The sequence below is a fragment of the Podarcis muralis genome, chromosome 12 (assembly GCF_964188315.1).
Source record: "Podarcis muralis chromosome 12, rPodMur119.hap1.1, whole genome shotgun sequence".
NCBI lineage: Eukaryota > Metazoa > Chordata > Lepidosauria > Squamata > Lacertidae > Podarcis > Podarcis muralis.
In genome coordinates, this window is record NC_135666.1 from 12,952,428 (window position 1) to 12,964,771 (window position 12,344).

The window sequence follows — 12,344 nt, forward strand, 5'->3', positions numbered from 1 at the left end:
GGGAATTGTAGTCCAAAACATCTGAAAAGCACCGGGTTGGCAAAGGCTGACCTAAGAAAAGGGCATGTCCCTTTAAAACAAAAAACCTGCTAGCTTGTACAGAAGTGTCCCCCCCCCCTTACCTCTAAATCATCACCTTCTGCCACTTCCCTCCCCCTAGTACCTATGGGCTTTTTCCTCACTACACGTCAAGATCTCATACTTGGGGACTCAACCTATGGTTTAAGAATGTCTGGAGACCAGCGACTGTTTAGAAAATGTCCCATGATGCAGTGCTTATGAAAGGGGGAAAAGAAACCAGACACATTTTGTGCTCTTTGGAGGCTATTTCTTATGTATGCGAATAGATCAGGACTACAAGACACCTTTATCACTGGCATCGGTACAAATCTGGATGTCATGGCTGGGCTTCCACTGTGAATGCTGCCTTCAAATATCTTGCTTTCCTCTAGCCAATAAAGACAATGACATTGCTCTGACGACATTCTATATAAAGTCTCTATAAAAGCAACACAGAAGGCAAATTACACACAACAGTGATTATATAAGAGAATGAATATAATTACTTACCTGGCTTTTAGTGCAGGTGGAAGAGGAGGTTGATTTTTCTCTTGTTATATTTAGCTTCACTTCTGGTTTTGCTATATATGTGAAAATAATAATAATAATAATCCTTTTTAAAAAAAAAAAAACCCTCCTTGGAACATTATCTCCCTCTCTGGTCCATGCACAGCAAAATATAATAAGCTAACATTCTCCCCACCCATCCTGTTTGTGACATATTTAGGTACATTTGCTACTGTGTGATCACATTTGTAGAAAATTATCGGGAATTGAAGATGAACAGAAGGCAGCAGACAGGCAAATCCATTTGTTTACTGCAGAGTATTTGCTGCAATGCTAAGTTTTAAGAAACCTGGGCTGGCTGCCAAGTGCGTATCTGTTAGGGAGCTGCAGCCAGACTCGGTTGCCAAGTGCACCTGTATCACACCTGTTTGCATTTACATACAAAGTGGTTGCATTCGCCCCATAATATTTTAGGTGTGCAGCACACATATATCATCAAGGGTGCCTACAGCTGCAAAAATGTAATCTGTGAAATCACCCATTGAAAGAGTTTAAGCCCCACAGTGAATTTTTATACTGGAACTGATGCCTCTTTTCTGTTGCCAGAGAGATATACTTCATGCAGTGGGCTCTGAGTCTGCCTTGAAAGTGATGGTATGTTTTTTTCATGAGCAAGCTCAGATCCTGGAAAGCCCAACAGGTTAGCACTGAACAGAAACTCTGTTACGGAGGGTTGGAGTGTCAGGAAGAGCACTCCAGCTTCCACTGCCTAAAAAAAATAAAAATCCTCATGAAACGCCACCAAAGTTTGCAAAGCTAACTGTCCTTGACAGGAAAAAACAATCCTTTCCAATTACTGGGGCTGCTTGTCACATTGCTTTGTGCAATATCTCCAGGGATGCCCACAGGGAAATAGATGCAGGAGTCATGCCCTGGCCTAAGGCTACTCAAATGTGTGTGTCATTCCCCCCCCCCCCCCCCCCCGCTACCCACAGCTAAACTTTCCTTCTGTGCAGCTGGTTTGAAACAGAAGGCGGCAGTTTTGTTGGAGATTTCTGCCTGTTGAGTTCAATCAAGTCATAGGCACTTCCTTCCTTAAGTTGTGATTATGTGATATACTTCACTGGCACTGGGATCATTGAAGCAGGAATTTCCAAGTTCTTTTTATTACCTGGCAGGTTCAATTGCCCCCTTGGAAATTCTCCTGCCTGGAACCCCAGGGAGCTGCTGCCAGTCAGAACGGTCAGTGCTACAATGGTCGAACATGGTCTGCCTACAACATGGGATCCAGTTAATCAGCCCAATGCTATGCATATTTATTTGTTGCAGCTGGGGCAGATGAGGGCATTCATTTGTGCTGATGGAAGTGTATAGCTAGTGAGCATTTCCTTATTTATTTATTTTTAAAGTGTTTTTAGGCTCCCAATATCAAGGTTGCTGTTGGCATCCATCTGTCTCAAGACAATGGAGTGCGCTTCAAGGGGTGAAGTCCAACTGCTGCGTTAGCAGCAGTAAAGTGACCTCCCTGGAGCACAAGCCTGGGCAGTGTGTCTGGAGGTCCTGGGCTTCCCAGGTGATACGACCCTTCCCTTTTGGCCTTGCTGATGTGGGCAAGCAGAGGAAGACACCAGGACTAGCTTGGCTGCAGGAGTTGCCAAAAGGAGGTGTACAAGGCGCCATCGAACCCATCTTAGGGACTCCACTGTGGATTTGTGTAGGGTTTACTCTTTAGCCTTTTCTTCTCCCAAAGATATCCCACAAGGTAGCAGAGGTTTAGGATAAGAGTCTTCCTTCTCCTAGAGGGGCTACCTTCCCAGGTTGACAAGCCCCATCTGCCCCTCACTTCCCTCTACAACATGTGCAGAAACTGCCTTCTTAACTGTTAGACCCACTATTGGTCTTGTGTGTTCAATCTGCCAGCGCCTGTCTTCTCATGCAGGGGAAGCCCCCAAATCACTGAGGGTTTGAGGCCCTTTGGCTATCCTCACTTGGTTTAGCCAGCCAGTCAAGACTTTCCTGATGTGTGGCCTTGGTTCAGTATACCTGAAGGAGGGTTTCTACCCCCATCGTTCCACCCATACACTGAGGTCCAGCGCCGAAGGTCTTCTGGCAGTTCCCTCACTGCGAGAACCCAAGTTACAGGGATCCAGGCAGAGGGCCTTCTCAGTAGTGGCACCCGCCCTGTGGAACACCCTCCCACCAGATGTAAAAGAGAACAACAACTACCAGACTTTTAGAAGACATGTTTAGGGAAGCTTTTAATGTTTGATGCATTACTGTATTTTAATATTTTGTTGGAAGCTGCCCAGAGTGACTGGGGAAGCACAGCCAGATGGGCGGGGTATAAATAATAAATTATTATTATTATTATTATTATTATTATTATTATTATTATTATGGTGGCGGCTGTTGTCACATGCTGACAGCTTCTAGGAGCCACAGGTGAGAGCTGAGTGCAGAGTGGGGTTCAAAGGTAGACAAACTACCCCAGAAGAAGCAAGACCAGGGGTGGAGGAGGGGGGTGCGGTGGGGGTGGACCGCCCCAGGTGTCTTCACTGAGTAGGGTGGCATTTGGCAGTTGCGGGTGGCGCGCTGAATGTCTGCCATCGGCGGCTTGCTCCGCCCCCGTGGGCACTCACTCCGCCCCTGACTGCAGGGCACAAGCACCGCTCCAAGCACCCGAGCGGCTATCCCGTGCCTGGGAGGGCACCCTTCACGCCCTGCCCCCCTCAAGAGCGCGGCCACCTTGGGCAGCACGGGCATATGTTCCACCACTGAGCAAGACGTGTCCCTCGCCAGAGGTACTACCCCTCCCCTAACACCCCAGACACCCCAAATTAGCAAGATAGTATAGTATATATACAGTGGTGCCTCGGGTTAAGAACAATTCATTCCAGAGGTCCGTTCTTAACCCGAGGTACCACTTTAGCTAATGGGGCCTCCCGCTGCCGCCGCAGTGTAATTTCTGTTCTCATCCTGCAGCAAAGTTCTTAACCCGAGGTACTATTTCTAGATTAGCGGAGTCTGTAACCTGAAGCTCTATAACCTGAAGCGTCTGTAACCCGAGGTACCACTGTACAATAAAATAGAAAACCACATAAAAAGAGTACAAAATAATCACTGAAACAGCTGTGTGGGCCTGTTGACATAAAAAGATTCCTGAAAGTCACAAGCAAAGATGCACCTGCCAAATCTCTGCTGAAAGAGTGTCCCACAGCATGGAATCAGTGATACTAAATGCCCAACTTCCAGTTGAGGTTAGTCAAGCCTCTGTAACACAGGGGAAAGGGATTCCTTTGACCATTTAGTGGTGCTGGAGCAACAAAAAACTGCAGCTTTGGTCAGCAACACGTTTTAGCTGAGATAACCCACCTAAAGCAGCCAGGTTGGGTAGTCCTATTGCCAAAGCTGCCAATCCTCTACAATCCTCTGCTGCTGCCAAGTTGATAAGTGCAGGGAAGGTGTCAAGCCAAGAGACAGATCTGACCCAGGGACCATGGGACCAAACCTCAGTGTCATCCCATTGTTCAGGCTTAGAGGAGGGTACGAAACGAGGAAACAACGCTGCGAGTTTGCTCTTTCCATAAAACGTTCAGTCAAGCAACCAAGCGACCTCCTAATATAGCCACTATGCAGGCACACAGCTATGTAGCAACATCACCCCCTAGAGTCCAGCAAGGAGCTCACACTTTTCGTATAAGCTTTTGCTACAAGTAAACCTTAAAATGGGATTGTTTGAAGCTATATCAAAAGATATGTTCAGGAAGAGGAGCTATAAATAAGGCTATATCTAGTGTGGAATAATAAAAATAAAATCATTGTTGCTGTTGTTAGCTTGGATGTAGTTCGATGTAGTTTAACAAGGTCTGTGGCCATTAGCAGGTCAAAATATTTCATCCCAAGCTAAAGAAAAAGCTTCTCTTAAGGCATTTTGGGTTTTTAGTTTAGATAAAAGATAAGTAAGGGGAGTGTGATAAGGGGGCAGAGAATTGTACATGGTGTGGAGTAAGAATCCAGTGAAAAGTTTTTCTCCCTCTCATAAAACTAGAACTCAGGGCCTGATTAAGACCTTTGGAAGCCCGGAGCTCTTAAGAGTCCCGTGGACTGCAAGAAGATCAGACCTATCCATTCTGAAGGAAATCAGCCCTGAGTGCTCACTGGAAGGACAGATCGTGAAGCTGAGGCTCCAAGACTTTGGCCACCTCATGAGAAGAGAAGACTCCCTGGAAAAGACTCTGATGTTGGGAAAGATGGAGGGCACAAGGAGAAGGGGACGACAGAGGACGAGATGGTTGGACAGTCTTCTTGAAGCTACCAGCATGAGTTTGACCAAACTGTGGGAGGCAGTGGAAGACAGGAGTGCCTGGCGTGCTCTGGTCCATGGGGTCACGAAGAGTCGGACACGACTAAACGACTAAACAACAACAACAACAAAGCCCAGAGCACTGAAAGGTTTTTGGTGTGTGTCCCCCCCCCAGATGTAATTCAAAATAATAAAAAAAGGCATAAGATAAAGTTTTCCTTTACAAAATGACACAAAAGGTACATGTATGCTGAAAGTAAACCAGCTTCTTCCTAGATGTCCTTATTGATTTGACAAAACATGTCCACCTCCATACACAGCAGTGAAAGTGAATCAAGTCTGTCCCGACACATTGTTGTTTTTTTTCTGGGTTGTGGTTATTATTTCCAGCTGAGAAAACGAGTGTTCTGTGGAGCATGTTAGTCATCAACAATGTGACAAAAATACACAGTGTGATCTCTACATTTGGAAATGCAGTGTATTCCACCTTTCGCTATTGTGTCGCTGGATCATCACCTAGTCGTGGTGAGTGGGCTTGCATGTTCCTATGACCCTTGTGAGCGAAGCCATTGGGAATCTCGTACTCTCAGCAGGGTCACCCAAGGCGGTAAGTCAAAGGGAAGGAGCTAGACCAAGAATGATCCAAGAAGACCTCAATGGCAGAACAGGTGGAAGATAACAAATGGTATGTTACAATGGCTGTGAAGGCGGATGAAGGCTGCAGCAGATAAGAATCTATTGGTCAGCGTGATACTCATGCCATTGGAATAGAGCCTTACCGCGAAGACTATGCGTTGGTCAGCATGCACTGATCTACACACATAAAACAAATTCATGCACAGGCATCTTCCAAAAACCCATCCCAAACCCAAACCCCAAAAGTCCCATGGCGATCGGCAAATGGTAACCGGGGCAGGACTGTGAAATCTGGAAGCCCCTAGTCATGAAGGGGCACATGGGCAGTGGATACAGATTCAGTCACTCTGACTCAAGGAACGAGGCAGTTGAGCAGCTCGGCAGCTGTATTCATGACTGAGCAGCCCTATTTAGGATCCACTCTGCTCAGCCCGAAAAGGGGGAGGGGCTAGAAAAGGTGCCCTAAACATAGTCTGCCTCCCTTTCCCCCTGACTGGATTACCATGCCCAGTGGGGTCACCACCCAGCGATCGTAAAAGACAATTGAACTTTGGAACATGGAATATACAGACTTCGTTGAATAACGCAGATAACGAGCATCCCAAATGCAGAACTGATATCACTGCAAGAGAGTTGTGATGTTTTAACATCAATATTGCAGCGTGTCAAGAAACTCAAAGAGCAGGTGAGGGACAACTGAAGGGGGGGGGGGAAGGAGGCTACACTTTCTTCTGGAAAGGTCTTCCTGAACAAGAACATTGAATACATGGAGTAGGCTTTGCTATCAAAAACGATCTTGTGAAGCTCTTGTCAGAAGTCCCTACCAGCATTAATGAGCGACTTTCAACCCTTTGAATGAAATATGCCAAAAACCAACAGGCTACTATTCTAAGCGCTTGTGCACCAACACTGGATGCCGATGAAGACATTAAAGAACAATTTTACTCTCAACTGGATACCATCCTATCAGAGACACCTAAGGAGGATAAAATTATCCTCCTGTGTGATTTTAATGCAAGAGTTAGGTGAGATTTCTAAGATATTTAGGATGGTTTGGAGGTCATCCTCTGAGTGTGCACACACTACGTTGTCGTCAGCATACGTCAGCTCTATGACGGAAGTTACGGTAACCTTACTCTTTGCTTTCAGCCTACTCAAATTAAAGAGCTTTCCATATGCCCTCCACAGTCACTTACGGACTCACTGTTATAACTGTGTTCTTGGAAGACAATCTTACTGGGCTACAAGTGATCGCCAAAGAAGAAGAAGAAGAAAGATGAAGTTCAATGTGACTGAATTTCATTTTTCCCATTCCATTAAACTCTGCACAGAGATTCATCTTCAAGTTAACAGGGTATGAGTCAACCAGCTTTGGGAAACCTTGTGGATACTGTTCGTCAGCTGATTCCATACAGTTTAGAAATGCATCTGGTTGGCCACTGTGAGAGAACAGGATGCTAGGCTAGATGGGCCTTTGGCCTGGTCCAGCTGCATTCTTCATATATTCTTATTTCTGCATATCACACTTCCGTTAGAGAGAGGGGAACACAGCCCAGTTCCCTCCCTCAAGCAGCCTGTGAAGTCTAGAGGGTGAGTTGTTGGAGAATCCCTGGGTTTCTCCCCCTTTTATTTCATACTAAGCACCCCAGAAAATCAGAAGCTAACATCTTAGGGCACCTGATCTGAATGATCCAGTTGAAGAAGCATATGGGGAAGGGGGTTGGATGATGATGATGATGAAGACTTTGGATTTGATATCCCGCTTTATCACTACCCGAAGGAGTCTCAAAGTGGCTAACATTCTCCTTTCCCTTCCTCCCCCACAACAAACACTCTGTGAGGTGAGTGGGGCTGAGAGACTTCACAGAAGCGTGACTAGCCCAAGGTCACCCAGCAGCTGCATGTGGAGGAACGGAGACACGAACCCGGTTCCCCAGATTACGAGTCTACCACTCTTAACCACAACACCACACTGGCTCTCACCATGATGATGATGATAAATTTATTATTTATACCCTGCCCATCTGGCTCCCAACCGAATATTAAAAACACTATAAAACATCAAAAACTTAAAAACATTAAAAACTTCCCTGAACAGGGCTGCCTTCAGATGTCAGATAGTTGTTTATTTCCTTGGCATCTGATGGGAGGGCGTTCCACAGGGAGGGCACCACTATCAAGAAGGCCCTCTGCCTGGTTCCCTGTAACCTCACTTCTCACAGTGAGGGGACTGCCAGAAGGCCCTCGGAGCTGGACCTGATAGCATCCATCCTTTTTACCATTCAGGATGGACGGGTAGGATGCTGGTGGACCCTTGCCTGAGGTGGCTAGGTTAGCTCATAACAATTCCAAAATACGATATATTAGGGCAGTGCCTTTATGGTATTTGGTTGGCCTAGGAAGGATATTGCCTGAATATGGGTTTGAAATATACCGGTACCTGCTCTTTGGGGCTGGCACACATTTTAACAATGTCTTTACTTAGCACCTCCGCTAAAAAGCAGCAACTGTTTCTCCCTGTGCTGCAAGAAATAACATGTAGATTTATTTATTTTTGAAGCCTGTCAAAGCCACCCCCAGACTGCCAGCCTTTCTCTTTAGCAGAGAACAGCAATGCAATTTCTGAGTGGGTTTCTCATGACCAGTAGAGTGTGCTATCTAGTGTCATTTCTTTGCCACTGCAGTGTACATGAACCAAAATAGAGAGGCAGCAAGATATACATAAAAAGTGATAAATGATAAAAAGTGGTAGATGAACTTCATAGCCCAGGGTTAGATTCATAGCCCAGGGTTCCTCTCTTTCTTATTCCTTCCTTGCAGATTCTGGCAGTGGTGACTGGTGCCCAAGAGACTAGTGGAGCAGAAATTAGGGAGGCCAACAGTAGGTGGGGCCGGACCAACGACAGTTGGAGTCCACTAATTCTCCTTGTGTCCCCCATCCTCCTGCTACAAGGGCAGTATTGAGGCCAAGGAAAAGGAAGCTGATAACCAGTGCCACCTGCTGTCTCTGCAAACAAATCAATAAGCAGGTAATCCAGAAGTGCCCACAGATATAGCATCCCTTCATTCTTCCCCACTTGCCTGGTAAGGTAAAAAAAGGTTAGGTCCAGTCAAAGGTGACTCTGGGGTTGTGGCGCTCATCTCGCTTTCAGGCCAATTGTCCACAGACAGCTTTCTGGGTCATGTGGCCAGCATGACTAAACCGCTTCTGCTGCAACAGGACACCATGACGGAAGCCAGAGTGCACGGAAATGCCATTTACCTTCCCACCACAGCAGTACCTATTTATCTACTTGCACTGGCATGCTTTCGAATTGCTAGGTTGATAGGAGCTGGGACAGAGCAACGGGAGCTCACTCCATCACACAGATTCAAACCACTGACCCTCTGATCGGCAAGCCAAGAGACTCAGTGGTTTAGACCACAGTGCCACCCGTGTCCATTTTCCAGGTAACTGCTATTGACACATGTGTGATGGGTGTCATCACTGTGCTTCAGTCACCTCCCTAGTGCAAGCAGGTGCCTGTTAGGTGGAAAACTTTCAGTGCAATGAATTCAGGGGCATTGCTAAAAGACCCAGAGCACAGACCCGGAGCATATATTTGCATAAAATCTAGGTGCAAATTTAGGTCAAATTTCAGAGGGGAAAAACAACCTGTGGATATTGCGGTCACAATGTAAGTCTGAGCAAGTGGGTATTTGGGTATACGGTTTCTAGATTTCCCCACACCCACCCCAATCTTTTGGCAAGAACATATGTACATATTAAATTAAAACAAACCTTGTCCAAAATCTTGTATATAATCTCTCTCTCCCCCGCCCTCTGGGAGCTTCTAGATCAGTTGTTTATTTGAGCATTCATGCTGATCTGTTCACACAGAACTTGCACAGCTTATATGATGTGTGTCGATTGACACTGATCCTGGTATATCTGCACAGAGGTCCATACAACGTTGCCAACCAGTAACTGTTAGTCTGCACTTACCAGTGCAGTTTTCTGTCACTTTTCTTTCCTTTGAAGGGAAAGTGGATTGTGGGTCTGGCATGAAAGATTTGGGCCTTGTCCCAGCCCCCCTGCATGTCCTATATTTTGTGTCTCTAGAGCAGTGGAGGAACTCGCTTGCTTGGAGGCCGAATTAGGCCCACCAGGCTCCCCCATTCTACCTGCAAGGCTGCTTCAGCCAAGTCACACCCACCTGTCCTACACCTGTTGTCATATATGATGTCAGGTGTGGGGCAGGTAAAGATGTGGCTCCTTGCCAAATGGAGGTTTGTAGGCACTGCCGGTCAGCAAAGCTCTGTGCCTCTGCAAGCACCACAAAGGGACAGCAGGGCTTTGCAAGAGGGCAAAGGAATCAGTAGAATAGAATGGAATGGAATGGAATGGAATGGAATAGAATAGAATAGAATAGAATAGAATAGAATAGAATAGAATAGAATAGAATAGAATAGAATAGAATAGAATAGAATAGAATAGTTGGAAAGGACCACAAGGGTCATCTAGTCCAACCCCCTGCAATGAGGGAATCCACAGCCCTGAGATTAAGAATCTCATGCTCCACCAACTGAACTATGGAAAATGGAATCATTTCTGTATGGAGTTTGGACAGACTCATTCCTTTAGTGTGGCACCATCTGTACTTTGGAATTCCCTGCCTATTGACATTAGGCAGACTCCATCACTGTGCTCTTTTAGACACCTCCTGAAAAGCCTTTTTCTGTTTTGGTGGGCCTATCCAGGCACATTATTTGGTGACATCTGTCCTTCAATTGGTTTGAGATTTTTTTTAAAAAATATATTATTCTTTAAAGGTCTAAATGTTATTTTTCATTGTATTTTTTTTAATCGCAGAAGTGTTTGCTTCTATGGGTTCCCCTGGGAGGAAGTGTGGGAAAATCAATTTTTAAAAAATAAATAAATGGTGACATGAGGAGGGTAATGTTGCCCACCAGTCAAAGTTGGCCCAGCGGCAGAGACATAAAGGATCTGGCCCACCAGCTGTGTTTCCAATACAGATGCATTTTTAGGCTGAAGGCTCTCAGGATACAGGCAAAAACATTTTCTCCCATGTGCTATTTCCTTCAAACCGTTAAGGCAGTTTGAATTTTATATTCTGTCTTTTAAAAATGCCACACTCACACATGCTGGATTAGAGTTTATTCCTGCTCAATACCATTTCTCCACCAGCAGTCCCTATCCATCGAAACCACCAATTGACATCTCACTACTACACAGGGGAGGGGAAAACATCTTTTTTAAATTGCCATCATCCCTGCTTAAGACAGGCTCAAAATATCTCGGCTCCATCCGCTTGACAGGTCTCAAAAATGCCAATCCTAACCCCCCACCCCCAGCACTCCAAGCATCAACAAATCGTTTTTAATATATATCTATTTATTTTTTGGCAGGATTAGGGGGAGGAAATGGTCAGAAGGCAGCACAAGTCAATATCATTCCACTAGCATTGATTCCGTTTCAAGTTTTCAGGGCTTCGATGCACAGGTTTCAGCTACTTGGTCTCTCCAGTGGGCGAAATCAGAACACTGCAAAAATACGATTTGATTTTAATTTCATCTGAATGGCAAACAAGAAGCCTTGGGTTCAATTCCACACACCCACACATCTTTACCTATAAAGATCTCAGCTAGTGGGGCTGCAAACAAGTCTGGCTGAATCCCAAGAGAACTGCTTCAAGCTTCCCACAGGCATCTGCTTGGCCACTGTGAGAACAAGATGCTGGACTCCCACCATAGCTGTCAACCGTCCCTTATTTGGCGGGAAAGTCCCTTATTCCAGCGCCGTGTCCCGCTGTCCCTTACTAATTATGTCCCTTAAATTTCCCGAGTTTCAAAGGAAGCAGCTCCTCTCCCTCCCTCCCTGCCGGCCAGGGAGGAGGGAGGCTCCAACTGTGTTGCTTGGCTGCATTGCTCACCCAATAAGGAGTCTAAGAACAACTGGGGGTGGAGCTTGCATGCCTTGTGCCCGGCCACGTTGCCTGGGGACTTGCCTTTGCTCAGCGCTTCCCAGCGGAGAGGTGACGGTGGTTTTCCTTGCTGTATCCCCTTTGCTGGGTTGCTGCGCTGTGGGAACCACCGCTTGAGGCTTCGTTTGGCTGCTGGCTGGGCTTTCTGCCGTTGGCTCGGAGGGGCTCAGAAGTTGAACATACCTGCACTCGGAAAATCCCTTATTTTGGCTGCTGATCCTTTATTTTCGAGGCTGCTGGTCCCTTATTTTCAAATCTGTAAGTTGACAGCTATGACTCCCACCAACCCCCAGGCATCAAGGTCAATAGTCAGGGATGGTGGAAGTTGGAGTCCCGCAACACCTGGGCACAGGTTTTCCGCTCCTGCAGTGGATTATCTGGTCCATTTTCCTTCCCACTTGGTACAGGATGGTATTGCAAGATGTAAACAAGACCCAAGAAAACTAAATTAGGGATCATTCCAACTATGTGGTTTTTTAAAAAAATAAATAAAAATAAATGTAACCTTTATTCTAAGTGTTAAATGCAACACTTTATAGCAATTACAGAGAAGCCACTGACCATATTACAAGTGTAATAACATTAGCAAAACTGTCACTGTGTACACAGCAGCAGTCGCCAAATTAATTTTCGATTCATTAGCGAAATCCTTATTTGCATGATTAAAATGTCATGCTGGATAAATGCATGTGGCTTATAATAAATCACGGGAAAAATTGCCATCTGACGTGGGGAAGAAATGGAACAAACAGATAGAGTTCAAGACCTCTTTGGGGTCCCTGAGGGACCAGCAGAAGCCTTCCCACTGACTTAAAGGGAATTGCCTGGGGTTCTAAGTGAGGAAGAGGGGCCTT

The 12,344-nt window shown here is 45.9% G+C and overlaps 1 long non-coding RNA gene across 1 annotated transcript in view; it reads right to left on the reverse strand.

Moving 5' to 3' along the window:
- Positions 1-437: 437 nt before the first annotated feature.
- LOC114607742 (uncharacterized) overlaps positions 438-12,344 on the reverse strand; it is a 166,373-nt gene continuing 154,466 nt past the window's right edge. Inside the window, exon 4 of the long non-coding RNA XR_013394776.1 lies at positions 438-641. This is a non-coding gene — a long non-coding RNA (uncharacterized LOC114607742). The remainder of the gene's footprint in view (positions 642-12,344) is intronic.